We start from the raw sequence: 17,316 nt of genomic DNA on the forward strand, positions 1-17,316 counted from the left end.
AGGCAGTCCCACACTCCTGACCAAAACCTCCGCAGCCCATCGCACGACCACACCGTATGTACAAATGTGCCAACCTCTCGACCACACCTCAAGCAATCAGGGGACGCAATTTGAAGGACCGGGTTTTTAGAACCCAGTGGCGTCAGGGAGAACGCCTGAAACCTTCGAGTTCCCCTGTCTTGGCAAACCGAGACACAGGATACTTCTTGATGACGTCAAAGACCAAAGTTTATTGGCTGCAACCAGGAACAGAGATCTACGAAGTACACACGGGTAGTTCGTCAGAGACTGCACAAATTCGATAAGCGGAGCATGGTCTTTTATGCCAAAAATCAAGCCTCAGGCAACATTCCAATTTACATTCGGTGCATCAAAAACTGACCAATGACAATGTAACATTTCAAAAGTAGCGAATGACGACAGTCAAAGACAATCCCATTTTCCGTTGTCCAGCCCACCAGAAATGACCATGCACATTCCCTGTTTCCTGTTCGATCAGGCCGGACAAACCCATCATAAACCCTTCGACCCAAATTAATGATTATGTCGTAAAGGAAAGGCAGAAACAGATTGGAAAGGAGATACAAAGGTGGGAGCAGTGTACCATAAACTCGGGCATGTCCTGCTCTTTGATCTTTATCAGACCAGCTGCTGAACAAGTAACTGGCTCAGCGAGGTCAGCCTCGGGCTAGGAGTCAGTTCGGCCAGGTCACCCAGAAGTCAGCTAAGGCGTACGTGTCTCAAGGACTCGCTCGGCCACAGTCATCGGGCCTATGTTAGGGCAACCACACAAAATGGCTGCCGTATACAAAATGGAACCCGAAAGTTCAAACTAAATCCTTGAATAGAGAGTGTTCTCCTATATCGATTCATACGAAAACACTCAGACACGCTACACTCGCCATTTGCGGTCTGCTGACACCAAAATCGTCCATTTCCGACGATCTTTATTGAACGGGTTCGGAACCAACGAACCCAGTTCGTAAACCACGGAACCAGAGACCCTCTTTTTGCCCTATCATAGGCAACAAACCCAAACCCATGTTAATCTGAATCTGGATCTATATTCATCAAGTCATCCATATGCTGCTGTAGCATCATCCTATTACTGAGTATCTCTCTCTGGACAGGTTTCCATGCACACGAAGTGGCACAAAGGCCACAAATAGCAGGAGCACACTGCACCCAGAGACAGAACATGAAGAGGATTGCTAAGATCATCCCAATAACCATCAAAATCTTCCAACCCCAAGTAGATATCAATCCCCATAACCATCCCATCAAAGACCAATCCCCTTTGTCCAAATGGACAGAATCGGAGATTTTATGCAATTTGGAAATGGCCTGGAAGACTGATGGAGCGTTGTCTGGAATGAAAACGCAGCAGCTCGATTTAATCAGTTTACAAACTTCACCTCGATCTGCTAGAATAACGTCTAGGGCAACTCTATTCTGAAGTGTCATAAGTCTATCTGACTGGAGCTCAGCAGTCAGGTTACCAAGGGCACCGGCAGTTTCTACTATGGTGGACTCAACCACTCTCGTCAACTGACGAATATTCCTACTGTTAGCCATAGGTCCCCAGAACGGCAGAAAACCCTTAAAGAAATCTCCCAACTCTTGCCCTGCAGTGTCTTCTTGACTAAAGACACATCTAGCAACTCTCATCTTATGGTAATCTGCCGCAGCTGTAAAGGTGGGAGGTAACAGAAAGGAAACAAAACATGTGCCCGAGAAGTCGGGGGGCAACCATGTATATGCTTTGTCGTAGCAAAAAAAGTAGGTACCCTTAGCAGCTAGGAACGCTGGGGAAGACTGAGACGCGAATACATAAGTCTCAGTGCAAACACTCTTCCCTAACTGGGCCTTCGGATTTTTACCGTTGCCCTGCAGACAATAGTGGCCCCGATGGGGCACTATCCAAATCGGTGGAGAACTTTTCGCTCGCTGGTTAACACTCAGACTAACTCCATATCCAGTAACGTTCCAACCATTATATGGTTGTCTCTCATCTTTCGGAATAGTTTCAACTGCATTAGTCCCTTTAACCATGTCGACTATGCCTCTAGCTAAAGCACTATTCTTCGGATTGTCTTTCGGTGAACGTAGGGGGTAGACACTATGGGCATAAATAAACATGGTTCTGTAAGCCCGAATCGAACGATTTAAACTAAAGGGCAGGACTAAATAAGGAATACCCTTATCGATTGTATGAGGCATCAAACCACAAATCCAACAGTTTTTCGTATTCATCACTAACTGGTGTTGGTGCAGAAGTTGTATGAAGGAATTGTTAGCAAATTCCAATCGTCTGACTACCTCATGTTCAGGCAAAGGATGAAAAGAATGAGAAGAAATAGTGGGTCAAGGTGTAGGTTGCACAGTGGGATTAACCGTCATTTTAAGAACAAATGTTACATAACCAGCTATAAATATTATAAGGCTCAATAATAGAAATAAACATGATATCAAAAAACATCTCTTCGATATTATTTTGCATATTCGTTTTCTAAAAGTCAGTGTCTGTACAGGTCTCTCCAACTCAAAGAAATCCATCCTAAACTAAATGTGCTGCCCGCGGTGGTTGGTTGATTCTGCTCAGGAGTGCCTCTGCTAAACCCAGGAAGGCTGCCTCGGGCCAACAGAACCCTCGACCTAGTGTCTCAGGCTTGCACTCCCAAGACTGGAGCAACCGCGACCCTAGCAGCAAGAACCGGATGGCGGCTCAAGAAAAACAAAAATTAGTAGATCCTTGGTGGAGAGTTAACCTGCAAACGGAAAAAAAATCAATCTTTATTAGTTTTTTATTTGTCCAAAACTCTCGATCTCAGATTATAACGATTTCTTCCAGCTAATTCTTGGTCAGCGAACAAAAGATGAGGCTCGGTAGTGTCCAATCGATCTGCAGGAGATACTGATGCTTGAAAAATTCTGTCGCTTTCTTTCTGTGAGTTCGTTCCAATCAATCTAGCATCGCTGAACGGTATAAACCATGGGACCACTTCTGTTTCAGAGTCTGCAAGTCCCTCCTGGACCCACTTATCGTAAGGCAAGGGCAAAGGTGCCCTTTTGGTATGCGATCCGTGGATCCAGTTTCGTTTACCCTGCACTCGTAACGCATATCTTGTTGACAGGAGCACTTGATAGGGCCCAGTCCAGCGGGGCTGTTCGTTTTTGGTCCGCTGAAAGTTACGCACAAAGACCAAAGAGCCAGGTTCGATGGAGTGCCCTGGATCCTCTGAAGCTTGTGGAAGACTGTCATGCACCTGTTGGCGTAAAACACACTTATTTTAGTTGTCAGTTCACGCAAATAATCAAGCAGCACAGGATACTCGAGATCTCTAAATCTTGTTGGTCTTGGTACGACCCAAATGTTCGCTGGGCGACCAAACACAACCTCGTACGGACTCAAACCCATTCGTGAATGCACAGTCATCCTTGTAGACAGAAGTTCTAATGGCAAGGCATCTGGCCATTGTAAACCAGTGCTCTCTTGAATTTTGGCCAATTTCAACTTAAGAGTGCCAATATAGCACTCGACTAAACCAGCTGATTGGGGGTGGTTTGCAGCGTGGAATTTCTGCCTAATCCCAAGACCCTCGCACACTCTCTTCATAACTTGACCCACAAATTCACTCCCATTATCACTCCAGATGATTCTCGGAAGTCCAAATCTCGAGAAAATTATTTTATCAAGGCTTTTGCTGTGGACAAGGCAGTGTTGTCTTTAAGGGGGTAAGCTTCTACCCATCTAGAAAAGGAGCAAACAACCACTAACACATATTTCAAGTTGTTGCATCTCTCCATATGGATAAAATCTAGCTGCAAGGCCTCAAACGGATATGTAGGAGGAGCAAAATGACCAGCTGGTGTTGGAGTTCCCTTACCAGGATCTCAATAGTATCTTCACACATACTCTTCTCTGGAACCCATCTCGCTGGACCCGCAACATACATTCGACTCATCATGTTTCTAGCCGTTTCTTTCGCAACTTCATCCGCAAACGCATTACCACGACCAACATCATCCGTAACCTTTTTATGGGCACTGCATTTCACAATCACGACTTGCAGTGGTAGCGTAAGAGATTTGAGGAGTTCATTCACCAGTTGTCCATGTTGTATCTTCGTACCATGCAATGTCAAAAATCCACGTTCACGCCACAAACGTCCAGAGCTATGAGCCACGCCAAATGCATACTGACTATCCGTATACACATTCACTCGTTTTCCTTTCGCCAACACACATGCTCTCGTAAGTGCAATCAATTTAGCCGCTTGTGCGGAGTTATGTGGGATATGTGCAGTTTCAACAACCGTATGCAAAGTCGTCACAGCATAGGCTGCAGTCGTATCACCATTCGGTAACTTAAAGCACGAACCATCAACCCACAAAGCATCATCACAATCAAGAAGAGGAGTGTCCCTAAGGTCCACTCTCCCTTTCGTCTCTTCTTCGTTTCTTAGAAAACAATCATGCTGTTCTTCACTATCGTCATCTGTCTCAAGCGAAATCGGCAACAATGTAGCTGGGTTTAAGGTATTACACCTTCTTATATGCACATGACTCGCTAACAATGTCAGCTCATACCCTGACAACCGAGCACTAGTTAAGTGCTGTGTCTTCGTACGATTCAACAAGGTATCCACTGCATGTGGAACCATGACCACTAACGTATTATCCATAACCAAACCAGCAGATTGTCGAATTGAAACAGCCACTGCCGCTGTGGCTCTCAAGCAACTCGGCAACGCTCTAGCTACAGGATCCAAAGTTGACGAAAAGTACGCACATGGGCGTTGCTTATCGCCAAACTGCTGAGTCAAAACCGACAATGCACATCCCTCTCTCTCGTGGACATACAATGTAAAAGGCTTACTGTAGTCGGGAGTACCCAACACAGGAGCCGAACACAGCGCATTACGTAGTTCAGAAAAGCTCTTTTGACATTTGTCAGTCCAAGGAATAGGATTTGGAGTATCCTTAACAGTAAGAGCTATCAAAGGCTTCGCTAACAGAGAAAAATTGGGAATCCACTGTCTACAGTACGACGTAATACCCCAAAACGCACGTACTTCTCTCTGTGTCATAGGAACACTCATTTTCGCAATGGCTTGAATTCTTTCTGGGGTCAATTTCCTTCCCTCCTTCGATAAGAGGTGACCTAGGTAGGTAACTTCTTGTCGACAGAATTGTAATTTTGAGAGGGAAACTTTATGGTGACAATCAGATAAGTGTTGCAATAAAGACAAAGTGGCATCCTTACAAATCTCCTCAGTATCTGCGGCAACTAGCAAATCGTCAACATACTGGATAAGGGCTGCACCCTCAGGTAAAACCAACAAATCAAGTTGTGTCTTCAAAGCTTGACTGTAAATCGATGGACTCTCACAATAGCCTTGAGGAGCACGCTTAAAGCGGAAACTTCGTCCTCCTAAAGAGAATAGGCAATATCCCTGCTCTCCATGGCAATCGGGATGCTTTCTTCAAGTCAATCACCGAGAACCAGGTGGCAGAAGCCGGAATCAAAGTCAATAATGCAGTAATGTCAGGCACAACAGGAAATTGTGGAACAACAATCTTGTTCACTTCACGAAGATCAATAACAAATCTATATACAGGAGGCTGTGAAGGATCAGTTCTTTTCAGAACCGGCAAAACAGGACTATTGCACACGTTACCTCGCATCTCTTCAATAACACCTTTATCAATCAGACCATAAATGATCGCTAAGAGTGCACGCTCACCATCACTCGAAATGCGATACTGTGGAATGCGCGGTAACTTAGCATTCACCTTCAGTGTGACAACATATGGGGGAATGTCTAACAGGCCTACATCATTCGGACCCGTAGCCCACAGTGAATCTGGTAATGAAGACAATTCCGATGGAAGACAATCTTTCAATATATATATTGGAGAGATCACATTCTCACCCAAAGTAAGAAGTACTCCCGCCGGAGAACAATACAAAGTCGCATACAATCTCTTTAACAGGTCTAAACCCAGCAAATTCTCATTACAACCTGTAGTCAAAAGAAGGGGTGCTTCAAACCTACGAGGACCAACAGAAAGGGGCAATAGGGCAGAAATCGGATTCGTAACGGGGGCGCCAGAAAAACCTACAGAAACATTATTAAAGCCAGACAAAGGTGCGCCAGGGAGCTTAGAATGCATAATCGAACTCTTCGTAGCACCAGTGTCTAGCAAAAAAGGCTCTGACACACCTGATGCAATCACCTCAACGTAAGGTCCGTTCTGATCTACTGGAACTGAAACAACTCCCTCTCTTTGTCCATGGCTGTCCTAACAACCATGTGCTTCATCACCCTCAACATAGTAATCGTCCACATAGTACTGTGCTGTCCTACCAGACGAATTCTGCTGTTGGTCAAAACTATTCATCGAATTTTGTGGAGGAAAAGGTCGCGCGTTCTGCCCACGACCTCTACCTCTAGGTGCTTGCTGAGCACCTCTACCTCTCACACCACGAGCACTATTCCCTCGTTGCAGCAAAACCGGACAACTATTCTTGTAATGACCTTCTTCTCTACAATACGCACACTGATTAGGGCCATACGGAATACGCTGTTGAGGAGTCTCGTCTCTTTGCGAGTTCCTCGAATACTGTTGTGGCTGCTGGTAATCACGCTGATTATTAACACGGGGCGGATAAGCTTGTTGTAGAAGAACTTTAGTTCTCAATTCCTTAGTCTTCTTGTCCGCTTTCTCTAACTCATCCTTATGTCTATTCTCATACTACTGAGCCGTAGCTAAAATCTGTGCCGATGTAGAAACAGGCCAAGCACTCTCAGGAACCTTCAACTTAGTGCATAACTCAGGAAGAAGATTGTGTACGAACTTGTCGACAAACAACCTCTGGCCACCCTCGGTAGCCATATCCTGACCACTATGATCGACGAACGTTTCCTCGAAACGCGAAAAGAAGTCCGACACAGTCTCATCTTTCTTCTGCTTACATGCAGACAACTTATCCCAATTCACACGTACTTCAGGCATCAAAGTCTTCATAAAAGTAATAATCCTAATGATATTTTCAAGCTTAGCACCTCCAACTTGTCTATCGTTCGCAGCGACAAGGTTCACCCACAAATCATCATTATCATGATCTGTATGTCGAATGACATTCCAGATGGGCTGTGGAACAACATTCCCCAACAACATATCTATGTCCGCCAAATTCATGATGCACAAACTCACTGTTTGTGTAAGCTCTTTATAATATCCCGCGGGAATTTTTCCGCGGATCAGGCAAGGTCTGCTTAAGCGCTAAAACTTCAGCACGCTTCCATGGAACATGGTACCCACACTCGCTGAAAGTGCGCAACAACAGGTGGTTGAGCTGTCGCATCAGCAGGTCTCCAAACTGGAGGAACCGCTCGCATCGGATACTGACGCGCTTGTCTCCCAACTGACGAATCAGGCTCTAGCAATCGTTCAGAAGGAACATTCCTTCGGAATGACAGTAACGTTGACACCGCGCTCTCGATGTCGAGGAGACTCACGATCGTTCCTTTTGCTAATTCGGAACGCAACCGGAACAGCTCTTCAGGAGCTTTACCCACTTCGTTCGTCCATTGTTCATGGAGGAACGCACACATGATCTCGAAAACATAACGTTGCTTTGGTGCTTCCCATTGCCGGAAAACATCTATAACACCCTCAAGATCGTACTGGGACGCATACGTAACCCATCTATGCGCCATGTGATCTAGAACCACTCGTTCATCTGTATCAGGCAATTAACTACGCAGCTGTCTACACTCACTCACAGGAGACATACCTAATTGTCCCAACCAAGGATTCAGGAAACCAGAAAAAGCAGCGGTCATCAGCTGTCTAGGAGAAGGAGTAGTCGGAAGAACAAGGGGAGACGAAACAGTAGTAGGAGAATCCAAAGTCGGAACAGACACAGAAGCAGTAGGGACAGGCATAGAAGCAGCAGTCGTAGAAAAGGGCAAAGTTGGCGGCCCCTAAGGAGGCTGCGCCAAAGGTACAGTAGCCGACAAAGGAGCTGGCTGTAGAGGAATCACAGGAGGCAAAATAACCGGCAGTTGCACAGCCACAGCTGGTGGCGGTGGGGCCGTAGCATTCTGCACATAAGGTGGTGGTGAATTTAACAGATGCGACATTATAGGATCTTTCGTAAGATCTTTCTCGTCCTTCTGTTCTTTAGACGGCAAGACTGGATAGCACCTATCTACCGCTAACTTCCTCACTCTAAGCATCTGTTCACTTTCTTGCTCTTCTTCATTATCTCTGTACGCAATGGCAGCTTGCACCATTGACATACCTCTCTTATTCTTTTTCGCTAATTTTATTTCTTTCTGTTTGGCTTCTTTGCGCCATATGCGGAAAGAGTCAAACATCGCTGGCCGGGCTTTCTTCTTAAACAACTTCACTTAGAGGTTATCTAAAATTTCAGTTTCAAAACTACCATAACGGGGCCACTGTAGGACACCGTCACTCTTCGTATATTTTACCCAGATCTCATTATAACTAATATGACCTACACCATGCTTCCCATACAACTCGTATGTAGGAGTTCCGATCGGAGGAACCGGACACGAATCCTCTAACCGGAAATCCTTCAATGCACCACAACTAAACAAGTTTCTAAAACTGCTAAAACCAGGCATCTTGCTCACTAGTCTAGCTTCAAACAACAAGGGGAATCTTGAAACGATAATCTCGTGAATACACGAATCCCTTGGCTTTGGGTCCGGCAGGTACCAAATCAAAGCTATCCACTCAAGGATACAAAACAAACTAAGGACTGGGAGACGCTCCGCTTATACTTAACTGAAATGTCAATGGCGTCACCAGAAGACCCGTCAATCGTCTCGCTCTACAAATGTCTAAGGCTCCAAAACAGGGCGACAGTCAGGGCAGCAGTCCTTCGTAGCCGTCGGAAAGCGGGAAACTCGCAGCAAAGACTTTCGGACCACAACGACATACAGGGGTCGATGAAGTGGCTGGCCTTCCTCCAGAATTTTCACACGAAGCTTCTCACGAACCTCTGGCTTGGACCGGTACCGCTGAAGTCGCCCGACGTTGGGCGCCAACTGAAGGACCGGGTTTTTAGAACCCAGCGGCGTCAGGTAGAACGCCTGAAACCTTTGAGTTCCCCTGTCTTGGCAAACAGAGACACAGGATACTTCTTGATGACAAAAAAAAACACACAAGAGAGCAGAACAGGTCTGGAAGTGGTGTGTGACCATAGCAGTGACTAAGGGACAGTAGGCTGCATGTGTGAACCAACGTTGCTGGAGGTTATTGGAAACACAAAGCTAGTACAAAATCCCATCAGACCGCCCTGGCGCTGGAGTTTGCGTCATGTGGGAATTGCAGATCAATCCATATCACAGCCTGCCATGTAGTGCCGGCGTAGAACTGGATGTCAGAAAACTAGCCAAAAATGTTTACCATGTGGTGGACTAAGTAAAGTGCAGTGCTCAAATGAAAGTGATAAATAAATTGACTACACAGACTCTAAAAGAGCATGTAAACTAAAGTCCGTGTGTCAAGAGATAAAAACCGCGCCTGGTAGAATGACTACCCTATGGCGCTTGTGTAGTACGGTCGACATGTTTCAGCCTAAGGGGCTTTTCCCCGGCATTCTTCAGGACCTTAATAAAAATCAGCTACTGCAGCCATAATCACAATTGTAGTGCAAAGTGAAAAGTATCGATAAGATTACTAGTAGAAAGATACATATCTACCAGGAACTTTAACGGTAGAACGTCCACTGGTGGGAGAGAAGCATTTCTTCTTCCTGTCAATAAACAAAAATGTATTATACAACAACACTAGATTACATACACACAACCACCTGCATACAGAGAGACTGCATAGACAAATCACACCTGCATGAATAATTTACATTCTGCATATTTAAACAAGCATTATAGCTTTATCACTTCGAGGCATTTCCTCAATGTGATACTCACCCAGCTTTGTGTGGGTGAAGACCTAACCTCATCCGGCAACCGCTCGGGAGTATGAGGCCCCGCTCTGTGGTGTAGAAAAAGGAGACAGTAAACCCACAGTTCTACAGTGCCCAAGCCAATTGCTCTACACTCCAACCCAACGAACGTGTGATGTGTACCCAACTGTCAAGCTAAGTTTACATATTACCCCGCTACCCATTTGTCGCATTGAAGATAGCATAATCCAGACATTCTAGAATGCCTCTGAAAAATCTTATGATGGTATTGAAACCTCTCATTCAATTATGTATTTTGGAAACTTTATAAAAAGCAATCTAGTGGTACTAGTGAGGGGGACTGGAAATAGGTCCAAAGAGAACCACCTGGGCTACCCTCGATAAGGAGCCCTTTCAAGAAGTTAGGTTCATCAAAGACCCCTTCTATATCTCAGTCATATTGAAAGAAATAAGCACTTAACAGACTGCTTGTGGTCTCCTTGCCCGAACAGAGACTAACTAAACTGCTCTCAGCTGCACAGCCCAGCTACAATGAGGAGAGTCCAAAAAGGACACTCACCTGTCCGTCGGTACCTCTGTCCATGGGCCAAGCGGAAGTGGAGGCACTCACAAGGTCGCCCTCTGCTCTTAAGTAGACGCCAAACGGTGATTAATGAGGCGGACGGGGAATACGGGGCACCCTACTGGACAAACTAACGGAGCAAACAACTAAGCAGAATACTTCTCCATCGCGCATGCGCACATGGTGCTGGACACGCAGATGAGGTTTGTTGTTACAAACCCATTCCATCATACGTAAACAGAATTCTTTAATCAGTCGCTGTTTCAATGCAGCGTTACACGCGTCATATGAGAATGTAATTCTCTAAAGTTTTAAGTCTCGCACATCCGTGGGTGTAAAAGCGGAAAGAGACACTACTCTATCGCGCATGCGCGTACAGTTCAAAAACGAAAAATGGTTTGTTTGGAAAGAAAATTGCATCAATGATACTGCGGACTACATTGCTCAAAACGTTAATAAATATACAACATTATTCGCCTCCTGTAAAACATTTTTACTGTAGTTTGATCTGGAGTATGTCCCAAACAAGGCACATCCAACCATGCCAGGAGACTACTCCCTATGCGTGCGACAGACAGGTGGCACTCGACCAGGCTTATATTCGGTAGAAACAATTCATGCAAGTAAATGTCTCAGACGTGTTTCTTACACTAGAAAGACCACCATGGAGCAAAAAATTGTTATAATTATTATGTTTCCATCACGTGCAAAGCACAGAAAATGTTGTCAACAAATGTTTTTAGATGGGGAATATGGTGGTGACTGGGTAGACAGGAGGGAGACCTACACAATTAAGTTAGGTGAGCTATTAGGATGCGAAAAACTGTGTTTGCATCCAAAATTACTAGACCCGCAACTAAAAAGTTGCTCTAAATACTAACAAACAAACATGTGTGGAGGGTCGGGGGGAATATTTAACGACCTGTCTGCTCGCTCCCCAATAGTCAGAAAAAACACACAAGAGAGCAGAACAGGTCTGGAAGTGGTGTGTGACCATAGCAGTGACTAAGGGACAGTAGGCTGCATGTGTGAACCAACGTTGCTGGAGGTTATTGGAAACACAAAGCTAGTACAAAATCCCATCAGACCACTCTGGCGGTGGAGTTTGCGTCATGTGGGAATTGCAGATCAATCCATATCACAGCCAGCCATGTAGTGCCGGTGTAGAACTGGATGTCAGAAAACTAGCCAAAAATGTTTACCATGTGGTGGACTAAGTAAAGTGCAGTGCTCAAATGAAAGTGATAAATAAAATTGACTACACAGACTCTAAAAGAGCATGTAAACTAAAGTCCGTGTGTCAAGAGATAAAAACCGCGCCTGGTAGAATGACTACCCTATGGCGCTTGTACGGTCGACATGTTTCAGCCTAAGGGGCTTTTCCCCGGCATTCTTCAGAACCTTAATAAAAATCAGCTACTGCAGCCATAATCACAATTGTAGTGCAAAGTGAAAAGTAGCGATAAGATTACTAGTAGAAAGATACATATCTACCCGGAACTTTAACGGTAGAACGTCCACTGGTGGGAGAGAAGCATTTCTTCTTCCTGTCAATAAACAAAAATGTATTGTACAACAACACTAGATTACATACACACAACCACCTGCATACAGAGAGACTGCATAGACAAATCACACCTGCATGAATAATTTACATTCTGCATATTTAAACAAGCATTATAGCTTTATCACTTTGAGGCATTTCCTCAATGTGATACTCACCCAGCTTTGTGTGGGTGAAGACCTCACCTCACCCGGCAACCGCTCGGGAGTATGAGGCCCCGCTCTGTGGTGTAGAAAAAGGACACAGTAAACCCACAGTTCTACAGAGCCCAAGCCAATTGCTCTACACTCCAACCCAGCGAACGTGTGATGTGTACCCAACTGTCAAACTAAGTTTACATATTACCCCGCTACCCATTTGTCGCATTGAAGATAGCATAATCCAGACATTCTAGAATGCCTCTGAAAAATCTTATGATGGTATTGAAACCTCTCATTCAATTATGTATTTTGGAAACTTTATAAAAACCAATCTAGTGGTACTAGTGAGGGGGACTGGAAATAGGTCCAAAGAGAACCACCTGGGCTACCCTCGATAAGGAGCCCTTTCAAGAAGTTAGGTTCATCAAAGACCCCTTCTATATCTCAGTCATATTGAAAGAAATAAGGACTTAACAGACTGCTTGTGGTCTCCTTGCCCGAACAGAGACTAACTAAACTGCTCTCAGCTGCACAGCCCAGCTACAATGAGGAGAGTCCAAAAAGGACACTCACCTGTCCGTCGGTACCTCTGTCCATGGGCCAAGCGGAAGTGGAGGCACTCACAAGGTCGCCCTCTGCTCTTAAGTAGACGCCAAACGGTGATTAATGAGGCGGACGGGGAATACGGGGCACCCTACTGGACAAACTAACGGAGCAAACAACTAAGAAGAATACTTCTCCATCGCGCATGCGCACATGGTGCTGGACACGCAGATGAGGTTTGTTGTTACAAACCCATTCCATCATACGTAAACAGAATTCTTTAATCAGTCGCTGTTTCAATGCAGCGTTACACGCGTCATATGAGAATGTAATTCTCTAAAGTTTTAAGTCTCACACATCCGTGGGTGTAAAAGCGGAAAGAGACACTACTCTATCGCGCATGCGCGTACAGTTCAAAAACGAAAAATGGTTTGTTTGGAAAGAAAATTGCATCAATGATACTGCGGACTACATTGCTCAAAACGTTAATAAATATACAACATTATTCGCCTCCTGTAAAACATTTTTACTGTAGTTTGATCTGGAGTATGTCCCAAACAAGGCACATCCAACCATGCCAGGAGACTACTCCCTATGGCGTGCGACAGACAGGTGGCATTCGACCAGGCTTATATTCGGTAGACACAATTCATGCAAGTAAATGTCTCAGACGTGTTTCTTACACTAGAAAGACCGATGTTACTAGGCCCCCACAGTACGTGGAGAGGAAGCATGTGCGAAGTGCTACTCTCACCGCTCCCCCAGCCCAAAGAAACTGGCTTAACGCTGAATCCACCTGTTTAAACCACTGCGGTGGAATAGCATATGGGTGATTCTGTAGTTGATATAATAGACGCGGGAGAGCTACCATCTTATATATGGCCGAGCGGCCGTATACGTTCAGGGAGGGGCATGCGGGACCATGTTGCCATGTCTGATCGGACTCGGTCTCATACAGGCACCACATTGCGTGCCCAGGAGACCCCGCGTAAATCAGTCAAAAACACTCCCAGGTATTTAAGGCCTCCAGTCGCTTCCTGCAGTGCTGTCGCCCAGGAACCTAGGCATCCGCGCTCCCCCAACACCCACAACGCCGATTTTCTCAGGTTCAGATGCAGGCCCGACACCTCCCCGAATATTCGCATGATATCCAGAACCCGCGGACCAGATCTGTTCAAGTCTGTGAGAAAAAAGAGGACGTCATCTGCATATAGTGCGATTCTATCAGCAGGTCCCGTCTCCCACTCAATTCCTCGCATCTGTGCATCCACCCGTACCCACGCCGCTAGCGGCTCCATCGCCAGGGCAAATAAATATGGCGATAGGGGACATCTCTGTCTGGTGCCTTGACCTATACAGATGGGATCGGACACCTCTCCAACCACTCTCACCGACGCCGTCAGATCTGTGTAGAGCAGCTGCAGATATGACAGGAAGTGAGGCCCGAGGTTCAGGCGGGACAGGAGTGCATGGAGGTAGACCCAACTCAATGAGTCAAAGGCTCTATCTATATCAGGCAATAGTAGCGCCGCTGGAATCCCTGCCGCCCGGGCCGCCTCCACTGCCACCTGTGCACGCCTAATATTGTGTCTTGTTGCTCTATGAGGCAAAAAGCCGTCCTGGTCTGGGTGGCAAGGTCTGTAAAGTATGGGAGAAGGCGATTAGCCAACGCCTTCGCCAGTATTTTCGCTTCGATATTCAATAGCGATATAGGTCCATAAGACTCATGCTGGTCAGGGGGCCTCCCCGGCTTACAAAAGACCACAATTTCGGCTTGCCGCCAGTCCATCGGAAGTCGGCCACACTCTCTGGCTGCCTCCAGAGCCCTTCCATAGTGCGTCCCTAATTGGAGGTGAAACTTCTTAAAAAATTCACTCAGGAACCCATTAGGTCCGGGGGCTTTACCAACATTAAGTTCACCGAGGGCTGTACCCAGCTTCTCAGCCGACAGAGGGAGCTCAAGGCGATCGCGCCCCTCATCCGATAACGCTCGCGGCGGGAGGTCGGCCAGGAATTTTTTGATGTCTGCTGCCGGAAGGGTCTCCAGAGGAGCATATTGGGCCGCATAATACTGTGCAAAGCTGGCTGCTGGTTCCGCCGGGGCCGTCATGGACGCCCCTGTGTCGTCCCGAAGACCCGGTAGTGACTGTGCATGAAAAGTACTCTGGAAAAGCCTATATAGCATAGTGCTGGACTTATCGCCCCACTGGTATATCCTACTCTGCTTCGCTAGCAACAGCTGTCTAGCCTCATCCAGTAGCAGGGAGGCGTACGACTGCTGCGCCAATAGCAACTGCCCGACATCCTCCTCAACCCCCTCTGTGCGACATCTTTCTTCTAAGTCCTGGACCTGATTAGCCTCTCTCTCTATATTGTCCCTCCATGTCTTACGGGCTGCAGCACACCAGTCAATGTCTTCAGAGCTTCCCAGAGGGTCATATCATCTGTATCTAATCTGTCATTGTCGTTCAAGTAATGAGCAATCGCTTCCCTCATATGAGTCTGATAGCTATCTTGCTGTAAATGCCATGTTGAGAGGCGCCACCTGAATGGCTGCCACTTTCTATTGAGACGTAAGTCTAGCGTCGTCGGGGAGTGATCCGACAGGCCGCGTGGCAATATGGAAGTGGAGTCCACCCTCCCCACCCAGGTGTGGGGAATGAACAGATAATCTATTCTGGAAAAGGACTTTATGAACAGCCGAAACATAAGTGTATTCACGGCTCTGGGCATGTTGGTATCGCCATGCATCAACCCATCCAATCCCTCTCACTATGTCGCTCAATTTAGTGTGTGTGTCTGTTGGCAGATCTCCCCTCAGCCTGTGGCGATCCATCCGTCCATTCATCACATCATTCCAATCGCCACCTACTACTGCCATAACATCTGGTATTTCAGCCCACACACCGAACAATTTTTCTATAAGGGCTCCTTCCAGGGGAGGTGGGGCATATAGACTCCCAAAAACTACCGGCTCTGCACCTATCCTGCCCTGGACAAAGACATATCTGCCATGAGCATCAACCCATTGAGTCTCGTGAACATAGGACAGCCTGCGGTGTACCAAGACAGCCACTCCCCGGGATCCCCTCACAAAGCCAGCATGAAATACCTGCTGATAACCGTATCTCTGCAAGCTAAGGGCCTTGGTGCCTAGGAGGTGAGTCTCCTGCAAAAGTAGGACATCTGCCTTTTCTTTCTTCCCTAGTCGCAGGACTGCACCCCTCTTTATTTTATCCAGTAGCCCCCGTACGTTCCAACTCACAACACGCATCAAAGCCCTCTGAAAGCCTGCCTCATGTGCATCAACCGCCATCTATAGGTAGAAAGAGCAATGGTCCGGGCGTCAGAGACCACATACACACATCCTGCTTCAATAGTACCTGAATGAACACTGTGCAGTTGAAAGCTACCCCCTCCCACCTCTCCCTCAACTTACTCCCGGCTACTCCACCCCACCCAACTAGCTCGCTGTTATGACCGGATTCTCAGACCAGATAGGACCAGCTCATCAGAGCACCACCAACCCGGCCAAAACGTAACCACCTCCCTCCTCAGGACCCATCTATCCAGGCACCTGGGTACCTACCTGAGGATGGGGAACTCGCAATATACAAGCTCATATCATCAGAAACACCACTAAATCTATAGGGATTACTAGGAATACTCACTGATTACTAAGGACGTCCATGCCCTACACCACACTCATACCTCATAGTCTCGGGATCACATGGGTCCAGACTAATCTAACCTGGGGCAGTTCTGATTATTTACCATTACACACTGACCACAGTCAGTGCTCGCTCGGCACCTCCGCAATCCTGCGTGCCTATACACTGGTCTGCAGCCCTAGTGCTCTCTTCCTCACAGCCCTGTCCACAATCCGGTGGACCTAAGCACTGGTGTCCCCCCCAGTGTTCTCTAACTCACAGCCCGATCCGCAATCCGGCGGACCTAAGCACTGGTGTCCCCCCCAGTGTTCTCTAACTCACAGCCCGGTCCACAATCCGACGAACCTAAGTACCAGTCTCCCACCTGGTGTTCTCATTAACGCCGCTTACCAACGATGATCACTTTCCTATGAATACCTTCAGCTCTCTCTCTCTCTCTCTATGTTGGGAAGTTTCTCTCACTATTCACTAGAGGTTCACTACTACAATAATATTTTGGAATGGCCGAATTACTTAGTGTATATCTATTCTCTTAGCTCAAGGGCTCCTCTCTCTCCCTAATTATTCTGTGGCTACTTACCTGATCAGGGGCAGCATCTGTTCTGGCTGTAACACCTGACTAGAAGGAAAGGTTACATGCGCTTTAAGAACAAGAGACACACACTGTATGCAAAAGTTATTCCCTGATTTAAGCGCTCTTACTCCCTTTTGATCCATCAGTTGCTATATATATAACAACTGGTTAGAAGAAAGGTTAGCTCTATCATAAGAACAACACATGCACACTGGTTCACTAAGAACTGGGGTATCTTTATTACAATAACAATAGAATGGGAATAGACACATACACAGATCTGCGGGGTCTCTGT

The sequence above is a fragment of the Lissotriton vulgaris genome, chromosome 5, assembly GCF_964263255.1.
Source record: "Lissotriton vulgaris chromosome 5, aLisVul1.2, whole genome shotgun sequence".
In the NCBI taxonomy this organism is placed as follows: domain Eukaryota; kingdom Metazoa; phylum Chordata; class Amphibia; order Caudata; family Salamandridae; genus Lissotriton; species Lissotriton vulgaris.